The sequence below is a fragment of the Solanum stenotomum genome, chromosome 6, assembly GCF_019186545.1.
Source record: "Solanum stenotomum isolate F172 chromosome 6, ASM1918654v1, whole genome shotgun sequence".
NCBI classification, from domain to species: Eukaryota; Viridiplantae; Streptophyta; class Magnoliopsida; order Solanales; family Solanaceae; genus Solanum; species Solanum stenotomum.
Window position 1 is genome coordinate 6,956,423 of NC_064287.1, and position 25,408 is coordinate 6,981,830.

Here is a 25,408-nt window from a genome sequence, read left to right on the forward strand (position 1 = left end):
GTTGGGGTCTTAAGGTCTTTTGATATTTTATTAATTAGATACTAAGTCACTTTACCCCTAACCTAGAAAAGTATTTAAGCTTTATATTCTCCAAATTAAGTCATTCTCCCTAGAATCTAAAAGAATCCCAAAGTTCTTCCTCTCAAATATTTCTCTCTAGAATTTGAAAAAGAAGAAGAGGGTTCAAGCTAGGTCGAGTCTCAAATCTTCCAAGCTTTGTGAGGTTTTTTTAACCAAGATATGATAACGTATTCATCCATGGATTCTTCCATCTATGGAGTCCCCTAGAATTCCCCCAATTCTGAAGATGAAATTCCCAATTCAAGTTAGGGTTCCTCCCAATAATGTGGGTTATGTCGAGTATGAATCCAATTGAGTGGATATTGATTGTTTATGATTGAATTAGTAGTGAATCATGTTATTATGATGAAAATACATGTTTTCTATGCTTAACCCTAGTATAATTGATGAAATTGAAGTAATGTGGATTTGTCCTTTAAAGAGGGAAATTGAAGACTTAGAGATGATCTTCAAGAATTGATGATGTGTATAGTAATTATTTAAGAATGAAAGCATACAGACATGAATTGAATTAGATTAAAAGTATATGATGTATCATGACTAGTAAGGCTTGAGATTGAACCTTTATGATGATATATGGTTAGAATCACTTAAGAATGAAGCATGTGATTAGAATGTCTTGTAATCTAGGTATGTATAATGATTGTAAGGAGTAAAGCTTTGAGAGTAAGGCTTTTAGTCATGAGTGTTGATTACTAGGGCTTTGAGAGTACATCTAATATGATGTATTATGTATGTAATGGCTTTGAGAGTGAAGCCTATATGAGAATGGTAGACTAGTAGATATCATTGTAGTGGAAGAACTTTACCTACCTTATCTACCTTAAGAATGTTTGAATGCATAAAGTGATAGAATCACTTGAAACATGGATTGGTTGTCAAGGACATCCCTTCATGAGTCATGAGTTAAATAAGGCTTAATAACTAGTCTAAGGGGGTGTATGCTTGGCCCCGAATGGATATTGACAATGAGGTGGAGGCACACACATAGTTGGGTCCGGGCTTCCAAAATAAAGGAAGTTCACACCTAGTTGAGTCCGGGCTTCCAAAGTAAAAGGGGGAACTCTCACATAGTAGGGTCCGGGTTTTCCCAAAGTAGGTCACATGAGATGGAAGCCTTCACCTAGTGAAGTCCGGATTTCTAGTAGCAATATTCGTATCCAAGGAACTAAGACATGTTTAAAGAAGTATCTCATAGTGTTCAAGACTAAAATGAACTAAGACATACTTGAAGAGGTATCTCCTAGTGTTCAAAAGCAATAATGAACTAAGACATGCTTAATGAAGTATCTCATAGTGTTCAAGATAATAATAAACTAAGACATGCTTAAAGTAGTATCTCATTGGATTCAAATTAATGAGGAACTAAGATATGCGTAATGAAGTGTCTCATAGTGTTCCAAGGATTCAAGAGAGGGACTAGTCCCCAACCAAGAAGTATGATTGTGATGACCCTAAGTGGTACTTAGTATGGATGGGATTATGGGGTCTTCTCCATGCATTGCATAAGTATGACTTGAGGTTGTCTAAGAAGTGTTTTTCTTATATGATGTATGTTTTGATGGATTGTTCTATAGTTGCCTTCCTTGTATGATTGACTAAAGGTGAGAGATTCTCTTGTCTATGGATGAGATAAAAGATGGTAAGTACGTATGATGGCCTAAAGTGGTACTTAGTGTGGGTGAGATTATGGGGTCTTATCCATGCATTGCACAAGTATGACTTGAAGCTACTTAATGAAGTGTTTCTCTTATGCTATGAAGAACTAAGTATTGACTATGCTATGAGTATAAAGTATCTCCTATGTTAAAGGTTCATGCCTTATGATGACTAATGCTTATATTATATCTATGTTGGAGATTATGCTTATGATTATGTTATTATCTCTTATGCTCATGGCTTATGTCTTATATTGTCTAACACTTATGTTAGGATCTTATGATGTTATGCCAACTATCATATTTTGTACATTTTGTACTAACGCATACTTTTGCCTACATTCTTATCAAATGTAGGGTCTGGAGATATTGAGTTCCATTCCCGTGGCTAGGTTCCTAGTAGAGCAAGGAGTTGAAGATTGGGTGAGTCCTCATAGCATCGAGGATTTGATCACCTTTCTTTTATGTCTTTCTTTTATGTTTTAGACTTTTGTATGGGTTGCGTCCCAAAGAGTTTCACGTATTAGATGGTTTGAGACAAAGTGTTATAGACTTCCTCTTGCTTTTATAAAAGACTTCAATTGTACGGAAAAAGCTTTAAAATTCCCGCATCATTTCTATTTACTTTATGTTATGATATGCTAAGTGGCTTGTGTTAGGCCCTTTCGGGGTCTAGTACGTCATGTTACATCTAGGGTGTACCCATGGGTCATGACATTTTATTATGGCAATTAATAGAATTCATCATCACATTCTTCTTCTACTAATAGAGCCTGCGATTTATCTTGAGTGTATTTGAACTTGCACAATTTTGTAACATGACCTGTTTGTTTGCAACTTTCACATAATGCATCAGATCTCCACCAACAAAAAAATTTCAAGTGTGTTTTCTTTTTGCAATATTTGCAAGGAGGATAATCAACTTTTTTTTTACATTTTTCATAAAAGATACCTTCAACAACTTTATCTTGTCTGAAAGCTCTTCTTTGTTCTTGTGCTTCAAGAGCACTTATCAATTATACAAGAGAGATGGTAGAGAGATCTTTAGACTATTCCAAAGCAGAGATTTTAGACTCAAATCTCTCAAGAATAGTCACAAGAATCTTTTTAACTATTCTATTATCTTTAAAATTCTCACCAAGCAACCTAATTTTGTTGACAATCAAAGAAATTATGTCATAATAATTAATGATAATCTCACTCTCTTGCATCCTAAGAGATTCAAATCTCTTTTCAAATTCAAAATTTGATTATGTCTGCCTCGTTCACTTCCTCAGTACTCCTTCTCAAGTCTTTCCCAAGCTTATTTTGTTGTCTCACATGCAATGATTTTAGAGAAGATTAAATCTGTAACTGAATTTTGAATTACAATTTTGGGTTTGTATTTTTTGATTTTCTCTTCTGAGTGAAGTTTGATTTCAGCATAAGAAGATTTTTCAGAGAGATGTTGTATGGGTTTGCCTTCCATTACAGCTTCCCACAAATCATAAGCCTCAAGATAAGACTTCATCTTAACTGTCCAAATTTGATAATTTTCACCATTAAAGGTTTGTAGGGCATTGGAAGAAAGAATATTGCTTGACATGGTTTGAAAATAAGGTTTAAAATAGTATATATTAAAATTTGGTTAAAAGTAGCCCCATCATTAAAAATAAAAGCACGGGTTAAAATTGGGTTGAAAATAGATACAAATTAAAAGTGGTTGAAAGTTCTTCTTCAATGAACTCACAGATTCATTAAGATCAATGGAAGGCTCTGATACCAATGTTAGGAATGAAAGAAACTACAAAGAAAAATTAAAGAGAGAATGAATGATAATTCTTTGTATTGATTCTTGTATTGATTCAATAGAAGAATACATCGCTATTTATAAATAATTAAGGAGAATAAAATATATTATTTTCCTTCTAGATACTAAACTAAAAAGTAAATTAAATATTTTGCAATTAATGTAAATCCTAGACTTGAAAGAAAATTAAATACTATAGAATATTTTTAGACTAAAAAGAAAAAAAGTAAAGAGACTCTACCAAATTTCAACATCAACCACATAGTGTCAATAGAAATTGGGACATAGATCACAAAACTCAAGTGGGAAGCCTTTGAGTGAGAAGAACACAACCACCCCTCAAATACCAATATCCACATTCAATCTTAGATCTGCGTTCAATTCTCCCAGCCATTTTTTGCTGAGGTAAGCCAATGAATGCAAGTGGTGTAAAATTGCTCACTTACACGTCTTTTCTTCTTCAATCTGTGTAAATTTTGCATTTTCTCTAACTGATTTTGCTTCATTTTGTCGTCTTGTTGAATACTTCTTTCTAGTGACTACGCAAAGTGCCACCGCCCATTGTGTTGTACAAATTAGTACAACTATATATTGCAATTCTATAATTTGATTTGTTTCATTTCATCTTTTTGAACTTTTGTATTGGATTTTATTTTGATTTTATCAAGTGTAGCTGATAAGGGTGAATGTTTGGCCGTTGAATGTAGTCAAGAGTTGGTGAAAAGTATAGAAAGATAAAAATGGTTGCAAGAAAAGCTGGTTTAATTGTTCTGTTTGATGTTGATGAAACTCTTACAACACCCATGAAGGTATAGTATGATTGCTCCTAGTTGTATTTGCTGCTTTAGTTTGTTTGTTCCCTTTGTTTCTATTACTAAGGGTGTGTTCGGAATGCCAGTAAAAAATACTATTCTGAAAGTATTTGTATATAATCAAAGCAACATGGGGATGTGGGTGGTGTCGTGGGATATGGGTACAGAGGTGGGATGATGATAAGGTGTGTTGGAGGACAAATCAATGTGCAATGCTAATTCTAGAACTTGTTTTCCCTACGTCCATTAGACAATTCATTTTCCTCATTTTTAAGGAACTTGTGTTTCTAAAGAAAATATGTTTCAAATTTTTTTTACCTAAGGAACATGAGAAAATCAGATCCATATTGAAAACACCCTTACTGTAGATTAATTTGACTTTATGGGCAATTGCATCCTTGATGGGCTTGAATAAAGCAGAATGGTATAGATGATTTGTATAATTAGTAGCTGAATCCAACCTGTTTGAGATTGAGGTTCCGTCGAATGATTCAGTATATTCTTGCTAGCTTGTACATTTATTTTCAAAATATTGTCATAATTTTTTATTGTTCTTATTCTTATTATTCATTTAATTTTACAGTTAATTTACCAGTAGTGACATTTAATCACCCCCATAACGATGTTGATTTTTCTTCTTTGGGTAATTTGCATCAAAATTTCAAGAATCTACTCCACAAATGTTGGAATTCATGCAGGAACTTAGAAAGGTAGATGATTCTTTTGCTATACTCCTTTTTCCTTCTCTTTCTTTTCCACATATACATTTTTTTCCTCTTAAGCATTCTTTGTCTTAACAATTTTGTCAACCTGCAGGTTGTTACTGTTGGAGTTGTTGGAGGTTCTGACCTTTTCAAGATATTAGAACAGCTTGGCAATACAAGTTAGCTTAACTAGCATATATACTAAACTTGGAGTTGGGATAATGAAAGGTGCTACATCAAATTATTAGAGCCCATGTTTCTAGGTCAGTATCTGAAATTCCTTGGATTATTAAGCAAGAGTAACAGTGTAAAACTATTAGTTCATTAGCCACGAGCACTGAACTGTGTTTTGATTTGAAAAATGAGAGGGCCTTTCCACTAGAAAGGCATACATAGTCTTATGGTTATAGCTCCATGTTAGCTGTTGAAATGTACCTTTTTTTCCCCCAATATTAGTGTTAAACAATCTTTGAGGTCATGCATGTCCCTTGGTTCCCAGTATGTGGCAATTAACTAACCTATCTAAAAGAATTTCTTGAGAATGATAACATTTTGATCTTTCTAATATTTGTGATGCAGTCATAAATGACTATGATTATGTTTTCACTGAAAATAGCCTTGTAGCACATAAAGATGGCAAGCTTATTGGGAAACATGTAATTTTAATGACTAGAATTTGATATCATATCTCTATAATATTGCTTGTGAGTGCATATTCACTTTGTGACAAAACAAAATCTTCGGTAGGGTGATTTGTTTTGAAATTACATGACTCCTGGTCTGCGTGGTGAGCTTGAAGTTATATCTTGCGGACGAGAAGCTTAAGGTTAGTCAATGCGTTTTTCTTATTTTGTGAGGAAATATTTTATTTTTGTTATATTGCAAAGAGGGGAGCATACCCAACCAAGTGCAGTTCGATAAAGGCTTAGTGATCCTTCTAATTATTTGTTGTTTAACTCACAGAAAATAATTTCGTTGAAGTGATAAATTAGTCTATGCATGATATCTTTATCTATAAGGTGAAGGATAATTTGCCTAAGAGCAAAAAAGAGAGATTACTATGTAATTTGTACTTTTTTGAAAAATTGCACTAACGTGGTATTTCGTAAGTTTCAAAGCAATGTTTATGATAGTTTATGAAAATTTGAAAACCAAGTTATTACACATTCCATGACGAGTTAATTGTGTGTGTATGTTGCGTATAATTGGGTGAGACTTAATGTTTATAGTTAGGTTCACCCAATTGAAGTAGTAATGAGTTTATATGTAGATGTCTAAGAAATATCTTGATGGGATGCAAATGATACGCATGAATTTATTAACTTTGCCCTAGATTATATTGTTGACTTGGATATTCCAATAAAGAGGAGAACATATCAGAGTCTATGTTGCTTGGATCCTCTGAAAATGTCAGCGCACCCATGCATTCTGCCAGATACTCCAAAAATTATTAAATGTTATGGAAGGTGGTTACAAGCTTGTAGGTCCTATTAAGAAAATCTCGGAGCAATAATCACCCCAATCAAGTTCAATATGTTATGCATAGAAGTTTGTCGTTACTAGTAAAGAGCAATAGGTTGTTTGTACCAAGAAAATTTTTAATGATACATTCGGCAGTACTGTAAATTATGCATAGAAATACGACAAACTTATTGATGTTTCAAGTATTGACAGCCTCCTCAGACCAAGGAAAAAAATTAAAAGATATTTTCAACTTCAAAATTTTATTTTTTAACCCCTACCCTAGATCCCCCACCCCTCCCCCCATCACCCACCAAAAAAATTAACTTTGTTTTTAAAAAATATTTTCAACTTCATATTTTTATTTTTTCACCTCTACCCTCGATCCCCCCCCTACCAGCCCTCCCAACCCCCCACCCCCCAAAAAAATATAAGTTTATTTTTAAAAATTATTTTCTACTCTAGTAAAAATAAAAGATATTGCTCAGAAACATTTTTCATGCATAAATCAAACACTAAAAATCTTTTTGGAAAAATATTTTCTACTCACCAACCAAACATCAGAAAATAAGTCAAAAATCCACTTGTTTTCCATGAAAACATTTTCCTTCATACCAAATACACCCTAAAGTTTTCTTGATCCAAAGCCATACACAAAGAGTGTAATACCAGACCTTAGCACGAAAAGCCATTTTGAGTACAAACTTTTGTAGCTACTAATCAAATCCTTAACTTCTTTCTCATGTTAGAGATCAATATTAGTTGATACCTCTCTTATTATCTCCTCGTTAGTGAGATTGAATTCTAAGATCTTCTGAGGAGAATTTTCCTTGAAAATCCCAATTCTTTAGCAAGAAAATAGTTTTTCGAAAACCCAAACTCCTCTTCCTCAATATCTTCTACATCCTACAAATCGAAGAATCTGAAATACAGTGAACCTTCAAATCTTTAGCCAAGAATAAGCAACTAAGTGTACCAATAAATAAACAAATTTGATGGAATAACTAATTTACCCATAAAAACTCATGAATACTTACCTACATGTACTTACCACCCATCTGCTTGTGCAATTCAATTCAACCCAGAAATATACATAGCTAAACTCACATTCAGTATGTTCTTCTTAGAATATCAGTTCTTCTTAATTTAAGCTTCAGTTCCACAAAAGTTTGATACCTTTTCTGAGATAAAGAGTACTGAGAGGTGTTGCGGAAATTGAGAATAATTTCTTAGCAATGAAACAAAAATGGATAATATGTAAATTGATACTTTTAACTAGGTCTAAGTTTTTGAGAAAATTCTACAAATACAAAAATTAGTACCGTACAAAGAAACTTCTAGTAGAGGTCTATAAAATTACCTTGATGAGGAAGAGATAATGCAATACCGATTCACTGGAGGTCTATAAAAGCCAAAAATCACAGTGAAATACCACAACATGGCTCAAATGTTTTCGGCTTGTAGGGTTACCTTTTTCTTTTCTGGTGTTGAAAGAAGTGTTTGGGAAGAGAAAGAAATCAACCAGTAATTGTTTTTGTTAATTTAATCTTTAACTACGAGGTATAACCCTTTTAATGTAGTTTAGTTGAAAATTGACTTTTGGCGACTGATAATTTATTTGGTCGCTATAAGTACACTTATAACGACCGTATGTGTATCCCTTCGTTAAGAAGTGGTCGTTTACACCCTTTTTAATGTAGTTAAGTTGAAAATTGACTTTTAGCGACTGATAATTTATTTGGTCGCTGTAAGTACACTTATAACAACCGTATGTGTATCCCTTCGTTAAGAAGTGGTCGTTAAAAATCTATTTTCTTGTGGTGTTACCAATAGTGACATTTAATCACCCCCATAACAATATTGATTTTTCTTCTTTGAATAATTTGCAACAAAATTCAAGAATCTACTCCACAAATGTTGAAATTCATTCAAGAACTTAGAAAGGTAGATGATTCTTCTGCTATACTCCTTTTTCCTTTTCTCTCTCTTTTATTATTTTTCCTCTCAAGGATTCTTTCCTAAGTTTCGAAGCAATGTTTTTGATAGTTTACGAAAATCTGGAAATCAGGTTATTACACATTCCATGAAGAGTTAATTGTGTGTGTATGTTGCGTATAATAGGGTGAGACTTAATGTTTATAGTTAGGTTCACCCAATTAAAGTAGAAATGAGTTTATATGTAGATTGCCAAGAAATATCTTGATGGGATGCAAATGATATGCAGGAATTTGTTAAGTTTACTCTCCATTACATTGCTGACTTGGATATTTCAATAAAGAGGTGAGCATATCAAAGTCTGTGTTGCTTGGATCCTCCAAAAATGTCGCCGCACCCATGCCAGTCTTCCGTCAAAAATTGTTTTTTTTTTGGAGGACCTGACACACACCAGACAACATTTTTGAAGGATCCAAGCAAATGTAGATTAAAGGTTGAATTTTCTGCTTCGTTGTGGCAAATTTCTTAATCATTCTTCTTTGCAAAGGAACATTCATTGAGTTTAGAAGTGGCATGCTAAACGTATCGCCTAATGGGAGGAATTGTAGTCAGGAAGACAAGGATGAATTTGAAAAGTATGACAATGTATAGATAATTGTTCTAGTATTGCATATATGTTTTGCAGTAATGTACCTCTAATAGAATTTTTTTTCTCCGTGATTTAAAGACACTTGAAACTATAATTAGGTTGAACATATGCGAAACTTTGGTATCAATGCTCAGAGAAAAGTTTGCACATTCTTAACTCATCTTCTCCATTCCATGTCAAATTAGTTTCAATGTAAGCATCTTTAAGCCTTTTTCTTGTGCTCATTGACCGCTGAACGTTTTAAGTATATTATTGACAGATGATTTGGGGATTCTTGGTCATGACAGGTTTTCCCCCAAGGTTTGGACAAGACTTATTGTTTGAGATACCTTGAATAATTTAATGAAATTCACTTTTTCGAAGACAAAACATACAAGGTAATCTTTAGTCACTGATGTGCTTGAAGCTTTCTTTTCATGTCTGGATTGATATAAGCGTCATGTTTTTTATTGAACAGGGAGGAAATGACCATGAGATCTACGAGTCTGAGAGAATTGTTGGTCACATAGGTCCGCCTAAAACTTAATTCTTTTGATGTTTGAATAGTTGTTCTCTTGCATAATTACTAGGGGAATCACATTACCTGCTATTTGTTTCATTTTCTCTTTTTCCAGTTACTAGTCCGGAGGAGACATTGAAATAGTGTTCTGTTCTATTCCTCGGCAAGGATAATGGAAGTTCTTGAGCTTGTTGCACTTCTCCAATACACAATTGTATGCTTGTATTCTATGCACAATAGAAATGAATAATTGCAATAATTCTTGTATTAAATTTTCTCATCAAAATAATAATATGGATGCAGTACTTTCTCTTGAAATCCATATTTTTCTTCCAAATAGGTAGCTCAATAATGGTCTCTTTGAGCCGAGAAAGCTTGAAGAGAATTTAGTTGTGTTTATTAAAGTTTTAGTCTTTGTTTCGAGCTAGACAACATTCTGCTTCATAAAATATACAATGAGATATATTGATGATACACCCTCTCATGAGTAGTCGAACGAATTTACCGGAACCGAATAATTCAGGGGATTGATAGGTGAGACTCGGTTGTCATTAGTGCTGGCAATTCGAACTCATTTTTTTCGTCATGGATTGTGGATTTGTCAGTGTTGAAATATTTGTGACTGTTTTGAGTTTTCTAGTTGATTTTTCAAGAATCCTCATTTATTTTTAATAGAATTTTGTTCTGTTCTCTCTATGATAATCCTTTTGGTGAGAGGAGCTCTAGATTTTAAACAACTCTCTTTTTTTACTCTCAGCATACCTATCTAAATGTAACAAGATTGGTACAATGGGCAATGAATTAGGATTGACTCATGTTATGCAACACCACTATTACAAAAAGAATAATAACCTTATTGCCTACTAATTAATATAGACTTCAACCAAACAGATCCCCTAGAGTTAATTCATCATCCACCTATAAGTGTATCCTTAATGGATGGAAACTTGTAACAAAGCTACCTCATAGATCTTCAATAATGGTTGTTTAGTTAACATTTGGCACAATATTTGGATACCTTTTCATAAATAGCATTAGAAGTTGTATTCAAGATCCTCTAAATCGAGACGAGGAAAATATTAAGATCAAAGACCTTTTCATCAATGGGATTTGGAATTTTAATAGATTATCCTTCTCCTTACCCCAGTCCCTCAGTTTTTTTCTATACAAAATACGTATGTCCCTAGAACGAGCTCCATTGATGATAAAATCGTGTGGCGTCTAACTTCGGATAGTCTATTCACAACAAAATCTTCTTACACGTTCTTAGACACAAAAGAGGATATCTTTTGAAAATTTAATAAGTTTTCTTAATTTCTTTCAAAAAATTAACTTGCGACTCTCTTTGAAAATCGATTTTTCTTTAAAACTTAAGTTTTTGAAAATTAAAGTCTTTCTTTTACATTTCGATAAAACAGAAATGACGACTCTGTTGGAAATTTAATTTAGTTCTAACCATAATGATTTGACTATTTGACTTTTTGTTGATAATTGCTGAATTGTTTTATCTATGCTTTACTTGTTTAAATTGCTATTAACTGTTATTTTGCAGTCATGGCATGTTCTATCACCAAGACATTAAATGCAGTATATTAAAGAAAGGTTTTGCGATTCCGCAACTGGTCTTTTTTTTTATACTTAGCCATTTTCAGAATGACTGACAATTTATTGGTTTATCATGCGTTCAGTGGTTGTCATAATTCCAGCCTAAGTTGTCTGCTTGAGTTTCCGGTCTTTCAAAAGTCACTCTTAGTCAACTAGCGTAGAGCAAAATCAAATTCCTTAATTTAGCGTATTTGAACTAAGATGACCCAACACCCAAGGCGTGTTGGGACCATTAGAAGCCTACTTTGTGTCTATTTGGCCCATTGGTCAATAAAAAGACAACCATACTTATGTAGTTATGTGTTTATGTAAATGATGTATACGTCGTTTGGCAAACCATTGTTTCTTGGGGTAGAGAGTTTAATAGTTTGGTCTAGTCGAAGAAGGAGCTCTACAAGCTGCTATTTCATCCAAAAGTGTGGACATTCGCAGATGACAAGAAATGAAGGATGAAGATCTTCTTTAGAAGCATAGTTTAGGATTGTACCCATGCGTGAAACTGATTATTTGTATTTAATGCTTCCTACTTCAACGTTGTAAGGAGAGTGCTAGGGTTTAACGAATTACAGAGTCAACACAGAGAAGAATAAGAAGAAGAAGCAAAAATGGGAGCGAAAGGGAAGAAGAGAAGAGAGAAGAATTATAGAGCAACTCATGAAGACACTACTAGACTTCCTCCCCCACCCAACACCTCTTCTATTGATGTCATTCCCTCTAAGCTTCGTCAAATTATGGCCTTTTCAGATATGTGCTTGCTTGTAAGTTGATTTAGTACTTGACAATATAAAAGCATTAATAATAGGGCTATAATAAGTATAAAATGGTGAATTATCTCTTAAAATTTTAAATTGGACAAGTAAAAATGAGTATTTTGATATAATGGATAAATAAAAATGAACACTTGAAATATTAAGTATCATTGATTTTTGTTAATTGGCATTTGATACTTAGTAAGTTATTTCAAGTTAACCTCAAAGCTTACTAAAGACACCACATTTAAATAACCAAATCAAACGAACTTGTAAAAATGTTACTTCCATTAAGTTTAGCCATATAGAAAATTTCTTCACTAAATGTTGATTAATAAATAAGAGATATATATATATATATAAACATATTTTGTTTTGATCAAACTACATGAATGTACCAAATAAAGTAAACAAAGAAGTAGATTATTATTCATTGTTGTCAAATCTTATTTTTTTTCCTTAATGTTTGATATTTGTTTTTGGTTTTCGCTAGTTAGAACTCATGCCTAAAGACGTCAGTTTGAAAATAAAACGCTTCTTATCAAAGATATATTTAATTTTTTGGGCTCGATCCTAAATTATTTGATTAAAAATAGAAAAATATCATACGAAATTTCAAAGATTTTAACATTTTAGAAAAAAAATTATTTGGAATTTATTGAGTTATATTTAATTATACACTTTGCAAAGAATATTTGAAATAATGTTTTTGCTTGAATTACTCAAATACAAGTTAAAAGTGAATAGTGGGTTGAATTTTTTTTTATGTTAAATATAAGTTATTTTTAAAATTTAAAATTTAAAATTTTCATGGGTTGATCAAACACTTATTTTCAAATAAAGTGAAAAAACATTATTTCAAAAAAGTGAATAATTTTTTTAGTCAAACGTATATGTCCTACTTCCTTTCACTACTAAAAAACAGTGAATACCGACCTAAAAATAATCGACCTCAAATGAATGTCGGTAATTTCCATACTCCGGAGGTCGATATTGTTAAAAAGAATAAAACATAAAAAAAATTAGAAAACCGACTACAAGGAGTTGGTTTTTATGCAAAATAAAGCGGGAAAACCAAATACCGACCTAGGAGGTCGGAATTTTTCCCTAAAAAAATGAATTACAATAAAAACTGAAATCTTGATGTCGGTATTAAATAAATAAATAAATAAATAAAAGTATTTATTTTTAATCAATTAAATATAAAAAAAAAATCGAGAATTATTTTGAATTAATTTTATTTAAATGTCTTCCAAAGGACAATTTTGCGTAAAATAAAAAACAAAAAAAATTATAATACCGACTTTCGAAAGTCGGTAAAATTAAATAGTATGTAATTAAATTAATTTTCACTAATATATATATATATATATATAAAATTTAATAAATTAATATTTTCAATTAACTTTAAATAAATCGTCTTCGGATGACGGTTTTATATAAGTTAAAAAATAAATTAATATAAAATACCGACTTCCTAATGTCAGTATTATTTAATTAACATGATTACTTTTTATTTATCTTAAAAGTTAATGTGATACCGACCTCATGAGGTCGGTATTTTTTATTTAATCTAATTACTTTTAAATAAAGCGACATCCGGAGGTCGATTTGTTTAAAATATTCTTATTAATCATAATTTTGCTATTGTGCATAATACTAAATTTTTATTTTACACCTACAATTAATTGTTTCAAAAAGTGTAACAAATTTGTATTCTTTTATAAATAAAAAGTTAGAATTCGTGGAATAAATAAAAAAAAACATCAATAATCCATAATTAGAGTGTTGATATGAATTAGGAGATAATTATACTTATATTTCTAGAGTAATGTACAAATTTTATCAGTCTGTCGTCAAATCATGAACTTAATACCTCATGTAATGATGTAGAGGTGAAGAACTAACATATAATCCATTCGAGTATGAAATGCATGATGATACTCGTAGAAATGTCATGATAATAATTAATTAAATTTTAGATTTATAATTAATTGTTTAATTATTTATATGTATAACCTTCAATGTCTTATCTCGTTTTATGAAATAGACAATAGAACATCGTAAAGTATTGTACAAAACAAGTTCTATCAAGATTTTTATGTTCGATCTTGAATGGATGTCAAGTGTAGTGATCACATCGTAGACAATAATGACATGTAAAGGCTAATTCATCGGAGTATGAAATACGTTGATTATATGCTCGTCGAGTAGTTTAACAAATCAAGTCTTATATATTAATGGTTGAGATATGAAATACATTATCAATTAAAGAAATATCGATGATCAATTCAAGGAGATTTATATATTAAATTTGACATTTATCAGCTGCATTTCACACATTTCTAAATTCTCAATTGATACTATATGTATTTTTTATATATATAAAAGTCATTTGTGGAAGCTAATGTGTGGTTGTACCTTAGAACGTGCATATTTGGGTTGTACATGTTCATTATGATTCTCTGGAAAAACGATGCCTACTCATGTCACATGGGTTTTTCTTTTTTAAGCATATATAAGGGGGGTAGAGGTGTTGGAGGCAGATTGAGGCGACGACAGATGGACATCATGGGTGTCTTGTGGGCTTAGTGGGCGTGATGCGTAGGAGTTTGATTGCATGCATGGCTTGTCCGTGCTACATTGTTGGGCTCCTACAAAAACACAACGGTGACGGCTCATAGGGCGATTGTGCGCCGCCGAGGGCATTTATCTCAGCCAGTCTATATGTGTTTGGTGTGGAAACGACAGTGCTTTCGGGCGAGTGGCGAGTTCTAGAGCTCCTGTTACGGATAACTCTGGGCGCTGCACGCATGGGACACATAAGGCCATGTACGGCCAAACGCTATCGATAGGCCACCGTGGGTGGTGCCTGTGCAAGAACTCCAATCTGCCTTCAACACCTTTACAATGATTAAATTCTCACTTCGACGGAGGCGCGCTATGGCGGGGATTGCATTGGCCTTGTAACGAAGGCATCGACGTCGGCGCACGACATCTAATGTTGGGCGTTGGGGCGGGTATTGGGTGTGCATCGACGAAGCAATTCACGTACGGCGCATGAGTGGTGTTCGACTTGTGTGGTTAGGTTGGATCCTTGCTTCGAGCAGCGACGTCCTAACCCGCATGCCATCTCGATCGCGGATCAAGAGCAATCTAGGCTTGTCAGATGTCGATCTCCTGTGTTGCATACCTAATGCGTAGGCATTACTCACGTGCAATCGGTCACTTTTCTCCCCTTGCATTCCATGTGCGGGGTGAACCCAAAAGCCGCTCTCGTGTCCCACACCTTCCTTGCTTCTTCGTGCAATGCCGTGGTCTGCGAGCGGTGGCTCGAATTCTCGGATTCTGTAGACGCAGTGGGCATGAGGCCTTCACTGGCTCCTATCTGCCAAAAACAAATGCTCCTTGTGAATGACAGTCACGCTCGCCTTGGACCCGACCGTGCCTGAACGGGTGCGTTGGACTTATGCGGCGCGCGACGTCGTTGAGTAATGCTACCTGATTGATCTTGCCAGTAGTCATATGCTTGTCTCAAAAATTAAGCCATGCATGTGTAAGTATGAACAAAATAAGACCCTGAAACTGTGAATGACTCATTAAATCAGTTATAGTTTGTTTGATGGTATCTACTACTCGGATAACCGTAGTAATTCTAGAGATAATACGTGCAACAAACCCCGATTTATGAAAGGGATGCATTTATTAGATAAAAGGTTGACATGGGCTCTGCCCATTGCTGTAATGATTCATGATAACTCAACGGATCGCACAACCATTGTGCCGGCGACACATCACTCAAATTTCTGCCCTATCAACTTTCAATGGTAGGATAGTGGCCTACCATGGTAGTGACGGGTGACGGAGAATTAGGGTTCGATTCCGAAGAGGAAGCCTGAGAAACGACTACCACATCTAAAGAAGGCAGCAGGCGCGCAAATTACCCAACCCTGACACGGGGAGGTAGTGACAATTAATAACAATACCAGGCTCTATGAGTCTGGTAATTGGAATGAGTACAATCTAAATCCCTTAACGAGGATCCATTGGTGGGCACGTGCCAACAGCCGCGGTAATTCCAGCTCCAATAGCGTATATTTAACTTGTCTTCTTCTATAAGGTAAAGAATGTTAGAGGGATTTTACAGCCCCTTTATGCAGGAAAAATAGTGTTCTATGTAGCTATTACATGTGCTAGAAGAGTATAATCATACTTTCTTAAGGTTTTACTGAACAAAATACAATCTCTATATATCTCTAGAATAATTAATTAGATGCTCTGTCTTGAGAATCATATTTATGTAAGCTTCCTACTTTTCTATATGTCTTGTTTGGGGGTGGGGGTGACATGGGGTGGGGTAGGGGGTTCCCTGTTACATATATGGAATAATTAAGTTAATAAAAATAAATTCAATTTCAACTTGTCAATAAATAAATAAATAAAAGTATACTTGAAGTGTCTCAAGAATTTTCTGTTAGTCTCCATTTTGACCAAAACAATGGCAATGCTTTTGTATGCTATTGTTGCACATTTTTCAATGTCAGTGATCTTTTCACTATCTCTTGTTCCAATATGGTCTTTGACTCTTTGTCATTATAGATTCTTATACTTTTGCTCTCTCTTGTCTAGAGTAACTTCCATATTGTTGTGAATCATTAAGCAAAGAAACTCGAGTTCTTTCTCCTTCCCTTTTGTTTGTTCTACTATGAGCTCCAATGGTTTTTTGTGTTTTCTCCCTTCTATGTAAATGCATTATGTGTATTATATTAGGTGTTCTAACTTTGGACTTATATGTGTCCCTAAGCAGAAAATACATTCAAAAGATCAAGTTCAAGCTATAAATGCAGGTAACAAACGGAAAGACGACAGAGCAGAACAAAGTAATGCACATCAGAAGAGAAATAAAAAGAGAAAAAGAAAGGAAGTGAAGACCTTCGGTTTGATACAGCTGAACTGGGCATTACTAGTTCAAAGAGAAAAGAGCGAAAGAAACAGTTAGAACTGATGCCTCAGCCAAAAAAACCCTCTTTTACTTTCCTGGCTTTTAGAGATAGTAGTAACATTTACTTGAAATAAACTTTTCTATAATATCATGAGAGTTGAAATAGAGGCAGAGTCATTGTTTTATGTCAATCTTAAATGTTAATGCCACATATCTTGTTTAAGAGAACAACTAACCCAACTCTATTTCACGAGGGAAAAGGGTTATGCATTTTAATCCGGGGTATTCAAGGGAGTCAAATCTGCTACGTCACGGTTATGGAGCTTTAAGTTCATAGGAGTGTTCCTGGACCAAAAGCCATTAACAAACAATGTATGCTATCAAAGAATGACTAAGATCACTGGGCATGGGGTTATTCCATGACAACTTTGACTCAAATCAAATTCAGTGCTAATTTAGCGACTAACGTTTGATCACCATTACCTGTTTTCTCTAGTTTTATAAATTATTTGATTGTTTCTCCTATTACTAAGAAGCAGTTGAGGTATTATTTTCAAATAACTTTCTACTCCTTGACGTAACAAGTAGTTGATCATTGTCCTATTGTCTATGTGTATGTGCGCACTTTATTCCTTTCAATTTCAAATTTTATAAGCAAATATGGGTAATCGAGCATCAAATGAGAAAGGATTCACCCAAATTAACCTTTCTTTGCTGAAGCAAATGTAATTAGGATTTCACATATATACTCATTTTGTGACATGTTTCATTTCTCTTTTTTTTTTTTTAGCTTTTTTTTTGTTCCGAGAGGTGGGGGACTGGTTTCAGGCATTGCATTGTCTACTGGTTGTTACCGAATGGTTTTAATTTGGATGTATGCAGGCGTTTGACAGAAATGAAAAAGAAACACAAAAAGGGCAATACTGATGAACACATGGATTTTCCTGGCCGTGAAGAAATAAAATTTGGTGAAGTCGTTGAAGCTCCACCTAAGCTTGTAGTACCAAAGTTACATTTGGATAGTTTTATNTCCTTTCAATTTCAAATTTTATAAGCAAATATGGGTAATCGAGCAACTTCTGTGTTGTAATCAAATGAAAAAGGATTCACCCAAATTAACCTTTCTTTGCTGAAGCAAATGTAATTAGGATTTCACATATATACTCAGCTCGTAGTTTCACTCTTGCTTTTCTTCAGCTGCTTGGATGAGAGAGGACTCAGATTGAGGACTTTCCAGGTCTTAACCCTTCCAGTGAACGTATAGTGGAACTTCAATCTGATATATGGGCGAAATTAGGAGAGTTGATGCCTAACAAGAGTGCCCAAGAAGTTCTGGAAGCGGCCGAAGTTCTACATGGCGATTTGTGACATGTTCCATTTCTCTTTTTTGTTTTGTTCCGAGAGGTGGGGGACTGGTTTCAGGCATTGCATTGTCTACAGGTTGTTACCGAATGGTTTTAATTTGGATGTATGCAGGCGTTTGGCAGAAATGAAAAAGAAACACAAAAAGGGCAATATTGATGAACACATGGATTTTCCTAGCCGTGAAGAAATAAATTTTGGTGAAGTCGTTGAAGCTCCACCTAAGCTTGTAGTACCAAAGTTACATCTGGATAGTTTTATACTGTATTATACACACTCGCATCGGCATGAACTTTGCCTATGCTTATGACATTGACCTTGTATACACTGATATTCATATGGTAAAACGTACTTGTGTTCTCATTATGAAGGCATTCAAGAATAATGCACATGATGCTTCAAAAGAAAGACTTCGATTGCAAGCAGTTGAGGCCTATAGGCAGCGAAAAGGATGGACATCGAGATTGGGGCTTCAGATTTCTCCACCAATCGCCGAGACTCCATTGGTATAGTTATCTCAGAGACAACTAGTTGGATGGGTACATGATGCCATGCAAAATATCTACATTGTGCACCATATAATATCCAAAGTAGAAGTAAGGTAATACTTGTCATGGAAAAAGTTAACAGAGAGGAAAATGGAAAAGGAATTGGAGACTCGGCTTAATTATACAGTATATGAGTCTTTCTTGTAGTTTATTAGTATACACAAGTCATTATACAGTGAAATCCTTGTTAATTTGAATGTGACTCGTGTTCTGTCTTGACTCATAGAGCATTGTTAACTATGGTATTCTCCCCTGAGACGGGGTTGACCAGTCGGAGCTGGGTGATGGGGGCTTGCAAGTAAGGATGTAAGATCACGAAACGCGAAAAAAAGAACTGAAAATGAAAGCAGACAGTTAAGTTTGTGTGCTATGAATGGGTTATAGGTCTTTTTTGATGTTGAGAAGTGAGAACCTAACAGAAGTTGAAGGTGGCTTACAGCAAGCTTGTGTCTTGAAATTCACCTCAATTTTTATACCAAGAAGTGATTAATTACATCATCAGTATACACAAGTCATTATACAGTGACTTTTTGGTTTTTTTTGGTTTTTGTTAATTGGCATTTGATACTTAGTAAGTTATTTCAATTTAACCTCAAAGNTATTAACCTCTACAATTTTTCTTGAGCATTTTAAAATAGATTCAATCATAATAAATATCATCACATTATTCATTAAACCCAAAATCATTAGAGGCAGACAAGAAAAACAAATACTGTCTTTTATATAGAAAAAATTGTAGCGATTCATATATATAGATGTACTAAAAATATTAAGAATATTAATGAGTGAAATACACTCTTAAATTTTTGCCAAGTTTAGGGGTGCTTTTAACACTTCTCTAGTTTTTTTACTAAGAGTCCCATGCTCCTACAAGAGTTTGAAATCACTTGTTATGTCATGTGATAGATCGGGGGTGTACCTAAGTTTAGTTAATCAAATAGAAGAATGTTTTTAGGATTGACAATAGTTTAGAGACAAAACTAATAATTCACGTCTAGTTCAAATGTGTTTTCAATACTTCTCTCTAGAAAGTATAAGCATGTTGTTAATATTTTTCACTGGAGAACGCCTTTTCGTCCATTTCACATTACAAGTCCAATTAACATAGGTTTAGCCCAAATATTTTTGGATGAAATTGGTAAATAGACATGATCGCTTCTAATCTTTAGCCAACGTTTTAAAACTATTCAATATTTAGTCATTTTGTATGCTGATTTGAACAAAAATACCTAAAGCTAAATTTAAAGAATTATGAGACATGGTAAACATATGCCCTTTATTTATCATTGGCAGAGAGCTCTAAAAATAACTTACTACAAATCAATAAATTAGGTTTAACAAAAAATATATTATATGAAAAATACTATAAATTACAATATTTACATATCAATATGATGAAAAAATACATCATAAAATGTTAGTCAAAATTCTTATTGTTCGACTCTAAAACAGGAAATCGTGTCAAAAGGAGACGGAAAGAGTACTAAAAGTGACAATTTCTCAAATTATCTATAATGCAAGTGGTGTTTAAATTTAGTTATTTACAAGTGATTCAAATATTGATTATTAAAACATTTTTTGATTGGCCACTCCACTTGTCCTTGAAGCATCTTGAGGAAAAATATGGCATAAGCTCAAAAACTTGGAAACTTTCCATGTGTCTTTTTTGTTGTATTCTTTCTCACCACTTTAATGGTCCCAAAAATACATATAATTATATTGCACTTTTATATTTTCTTTTTTTGTTATTTAATATTGTTTCCATCCGATGTGTCAAATTCAGGTTTATTTTTAAATTTTAAGGATATTTAAGTTTGTTTTACTATTTCCTTTCTCTATTTACTAATTTGTGTTTGACTTAACACACCCCTTAAGAAACAATTAACAAAAAGATAATATTAATCTATTATTCCTAATTATTATAAGTCATCTAATGTCAGAAAATGAATTGAAAATATTAAAGCATTAATAATAAGGCTATAGTAAGTATAAAATGATGAATTATCTCTTAAATTTTTAAATTGGACAAGTAGAAATGAATACATATTTTTGATATAATGGATAAATAAAAATGAATGCAATGAATATCAAGTATCATTGGTTTTTGTTAATTGGCATTTGATACTTAGTAAGTTATTTCAACTTAACCTCAAAGCTTACTAAACACAACACAATTAAATAACCAAATCAAATGAACTTGTAAAAATGTTACTTCCACTAAGTTTAGCCATATAGAAATTTTCTTCACTTAATATTGATTAATAAATAAGAATATATATATATATATATATATATATATATATATATATATTATTTTGATCAAACTACATGAGTGTATCAAATAAAGTCAAAAAAGAAGTAGATTATTCATTTCTATCAAATCTTTTTTTTTGTCTTAATGTTTGATATTTGTTATTGGTTTTCACTAGTTAGAACTCATGCCTAAAGACTTCAGTTTGAAAATAAAGCGCTTCTTATTAAAGATAGATTTAATTTTTTGGCTTGATCCTAAAATATTTGATTAAAAATAAAAAAGATATCATACGAAATATCAAAGATTTTAATATTTTAGAAAAATATTATTTGGAATTTATTGAGTTATATATTTGAAATAATGTGTTTGCTTGAATTACTCAAATACATCTTGGATTGACGTATAGTGCAGCTTGTCAGATATATTGGATCATATGGTATTTCCCCTAAAAAGTGAATAGTGGGTTGATTTTTTTAATGTTAAATATTAGTTATTTTTAAAATTTGAAATTTTCATGGGTTGACCAAATATTTATTTTCAAATAAAGTGAACAACATTATTTCGAAAAAAGTGAATAATTTTTATAGTCAAACGTATATGTTTCCAACCTCAAATGAAAGTCGTCGGTATTGTTAAGAAGAATAAAAAATAAATAAAAAACTTTAGAAAATCGACTATAAGGAGTCGGTTTTTATGCAAAATAAAGCAGGAAAATCAAATACCGACCTACGAAGGTCGGAATTTTTCCTGAAAAAATTTAATTACAATAAAAACCAACCTCTTGATGTCGGTATTAAATAAATAAATAACAATATTTTATTTTTTCTCAATTAAATATAAAAAACAAAATCGAGAATTATTTTGAATTAATTTTATTTAAATCGTCTTCCGGAGGACGGTTTTGTGTAAAATAAAAAACAAAAAAAATTATAATACCAACTTTCGAAAGTCGGTAAAATTAAATAGTATATAATTAAATTAATTTTGATTAATATATATATATATACACTTCCAGAAAATTAATAAATTAATATTTTCAATTAACTTTAAATAAATCGTCCTCCGGATGACGGTTTTATATAAGTTAAAAAAAAAATTAATATAAAATACCGACTTTCCGATGTCAGTGTTATTTAATTAACATGATTGCTTTTTATTTATCTTAAAATTTAATGTGATACCGACTTCATGAGGTCGATATTTTTTATTTAATCTAATTACTTTTAATAAAAGCGACATCCGGAGGTCGATTTGTTTAAAATATTCCTATTAATCACAATTTTGCTAGTGTGCATAATACTAATTTTTCATTTTACACCTACAATTAATTGTTTCAAAAAATGTAACAATTTTGAATACTTTTATAAATAAAAAGTTAAAATTCGTGGAATAAACAAAAAACATCAATAATCCATATTTAGAGTATGAAACTACGTTGATATGAATTAGGAGATAATTATACTTATATTTCTAGAGTAATGTACAAATTCTATCAGTCTGTCGTCAAATCATGAACTTAATACCTCATGTAATGATATAGAGGTGAAGGGCTAACATATAATCCATCCGAGTATGAAATGCGAAAACCCACAGCCGCTACGCTTTGATGACAAGGGAAACCCGCAGCCGCTACCCTTTAGGTGCACAAGGTAAAATCCCCGCTCCTATGCAGTAGCTCACAAACCACGTAGGATAGGTAACTCGCACTAAGCAAGCCCGATGCAACGAGCTCGACCTAGAAGGTAAATCCCTTGCTTTCGCTGGCAAGGGGTTTCGAACTTGAGACCTCAATATGGAAGTCCCAAGCCCAAACCACTGGACCACCCTGAAGGGTATTTATATTTATAATTAATTGTTTAATTATTTATACGTATAACCTTTAGAGTCTTATCTCATTTTATGAAATAGATAATAGAACATCGTAAGGTATTGTACAAAGCAAGTTCTATCAAGATTTTTACCTTCAATCTTGAATGGATGTGAAGTGTAGTGATCATATCGTAGGCAATATAATGACATGTAAAGGATAATTCATCGGAGTATGAAATACGTTGATTATATACTTGTTGAGTAGTTTAACAAATCAAGTTTTATATATTAATGGTTCAGATATGAAATACATTATCAATTAAAGAAATACCGATGATCAATTCAAGGAGATTTATATATTAAAATTTATATTTATCAACCGCATTTCACACATTTCTAAATTCTCAATTGATACTATATATATATATTTTTATTTTTATTTTTAATTTTTTTTAATTTATTTTTTTAATTAATAAAATCGACCTTAAGAGGTCAGTATATTTAAATTATAATTTTATTTAAATAATATCGACTTCACGATGTCAGTATTTATTAAATATTTTTAAATATAGATAATTATTTTAAAAGATACTGATATTCCGTGGTCGGTAAATTAACACTTCTTTTAAAAAAGAATGATAATCTCAAAACCCTAAAGTCACCTCTCTGACTCCTCTCTCACACCCACCATCCCTGACCGGCGCCCACCTCCACCGACTGGCGCCACGCCACAGCATGATCCCCGACCGGTGCCGTCTCAGCCCAGCAGCAGCAAAGGGCGGCAGCAACAGCAGAGGGCGACAACAACAATCTTGGTAAGTTTTAAATTTTCCACTTGCTCATCAACAATTTGAAAAAGTTTAGGAATATCACTAAAACAAAAAAAGACAACTCCAACTTATGCATTGACTTGTTTCAAGCCTAAAAAACCAATTTTAATTGTTGATATTAACTTGTCTGATTATCTAACACTACTAAAAAAAACAGTGAATATCGACCTAAAAATTATCAACCTCAAATGGAAGTCGGTAATTTCCGACCTCCGAAGGTCGATATTGTTAAAAGGAATAAAAACTAAAATAAACTTTAGAAAATCGACTACAAGGAGTCGGTTTTTATGCAAAATAAAGCGGTAAAATCAAATACCGATCTCTGAAGATCGGAATTTTTTCCGAAAAAAATTAATCGCAATAAAAACTGACCTCTTGATGTCGGTATTAAATAAATAATAAATAAATAACAATATTTTATTTTTTCTCAATTAAATATAAAAAACGAAATTGAGAAATATTTGAATTAATTTTATTTAAATCATCTTTTGGAGGACGGTTTTGTGTAAAATAAAAAAAATTATAATATCGACTTCCGAAAGTCGTAAATTTAAATAGTATGTAATTAAATTAATTTTCATTAAAATATTTATATAGTGACTTTCAGAAAATTAATAAATTAATATTTTCAAATAATTTTAAATAAATCGTCCTCCGGATGATAGTTTTATATAAGTTAAAAAATAAATTAATGCAAATTACTGACTTCCCGATGTTAGTATTATTTCATTAACATGATTACCTTTTATTTATCTTAAAATTTAATGTGATACCGACCCCATGAGGTCGATATCTTTTATTTAATCTAATTACTTTTGATAAAAGCGATATTCGGAGATTGATTTGTTTAAAATATTCCTATTAATCATAATTTTGCTATTGTGCATAATACTAAATTTTCATTTTACGCCTACAATTAATTGTTTTAAAAAGTGTAACAATTTTGTAAACTTTTATAAATGAAAAGTTAGAATTCGTGGAATAAAAAAAAATCAATAATCCATATTTAGAGTTTGAAACTACGTTGACTTGAATTAGGAGATAATTATACTTATATTTCTAGAGTAATGTACAAATTCTATCAGTCTGTCGTCAAATCATGAACTTAATATCTCATGTAATGATGTAGAGGTGAAGAGCTAACATATAATCCATCAGAGTATGAAATGTGAGATGATACTCGTAAAAATATCATGATAACAATTAATTAAATTTTATATTTATAATTAACTTTTTAATTATTTGTATGTATAACCTTAAATGTCGTATCTCATTTTATGAAATAGACTATAGAACATCGTAAAGTACTGTACAAAGCAAGTTCTATCAAGATTTTTTACGTATCTTGAATGGATTCAGTGTAGTGATCATATCGTAGGCAATGGCATGTAAAGGATAATTCATTGGAGTATGATATACGGTGATTATATACTCTTTGAGTAATTTAACAAATCAAGTCTTATATATTAATGGTTCAGATATGAAATACATTATCAATTAAAGAAATATCGATGATTAATTCAAGGAGATTTATATATTAAATTTGATATTGATAAACTTTTGTTGATCGATAAAATTAAATTTATATAATTAGGAGGTATATATATATATAATCCTTTCGGGAGTGTAGTATTTTATTAATTGAATAACATCTCCATAATCTTCTCTTAAATCATTTAAATTCTAGCCTTTTCTATCTAATTTATTTAATTCATAGCCCT

The 25,408-nt window shown here is 32.3% G+C and overlaps 1 pseudogene; it reads left to right on the top strand.

Moving 5' to 3' along the window:
• Positions 1-4,268: 4,268 nt before the first annotated feature.
• On the top strand, positions 4,269-9,875 carry LOC125869310 (phosphomannomutase-like; annotated as a pseudogene).
• The last annotated feature ends 15,533 nt before the right edge of the window (positions 9,876-25,408 follow it).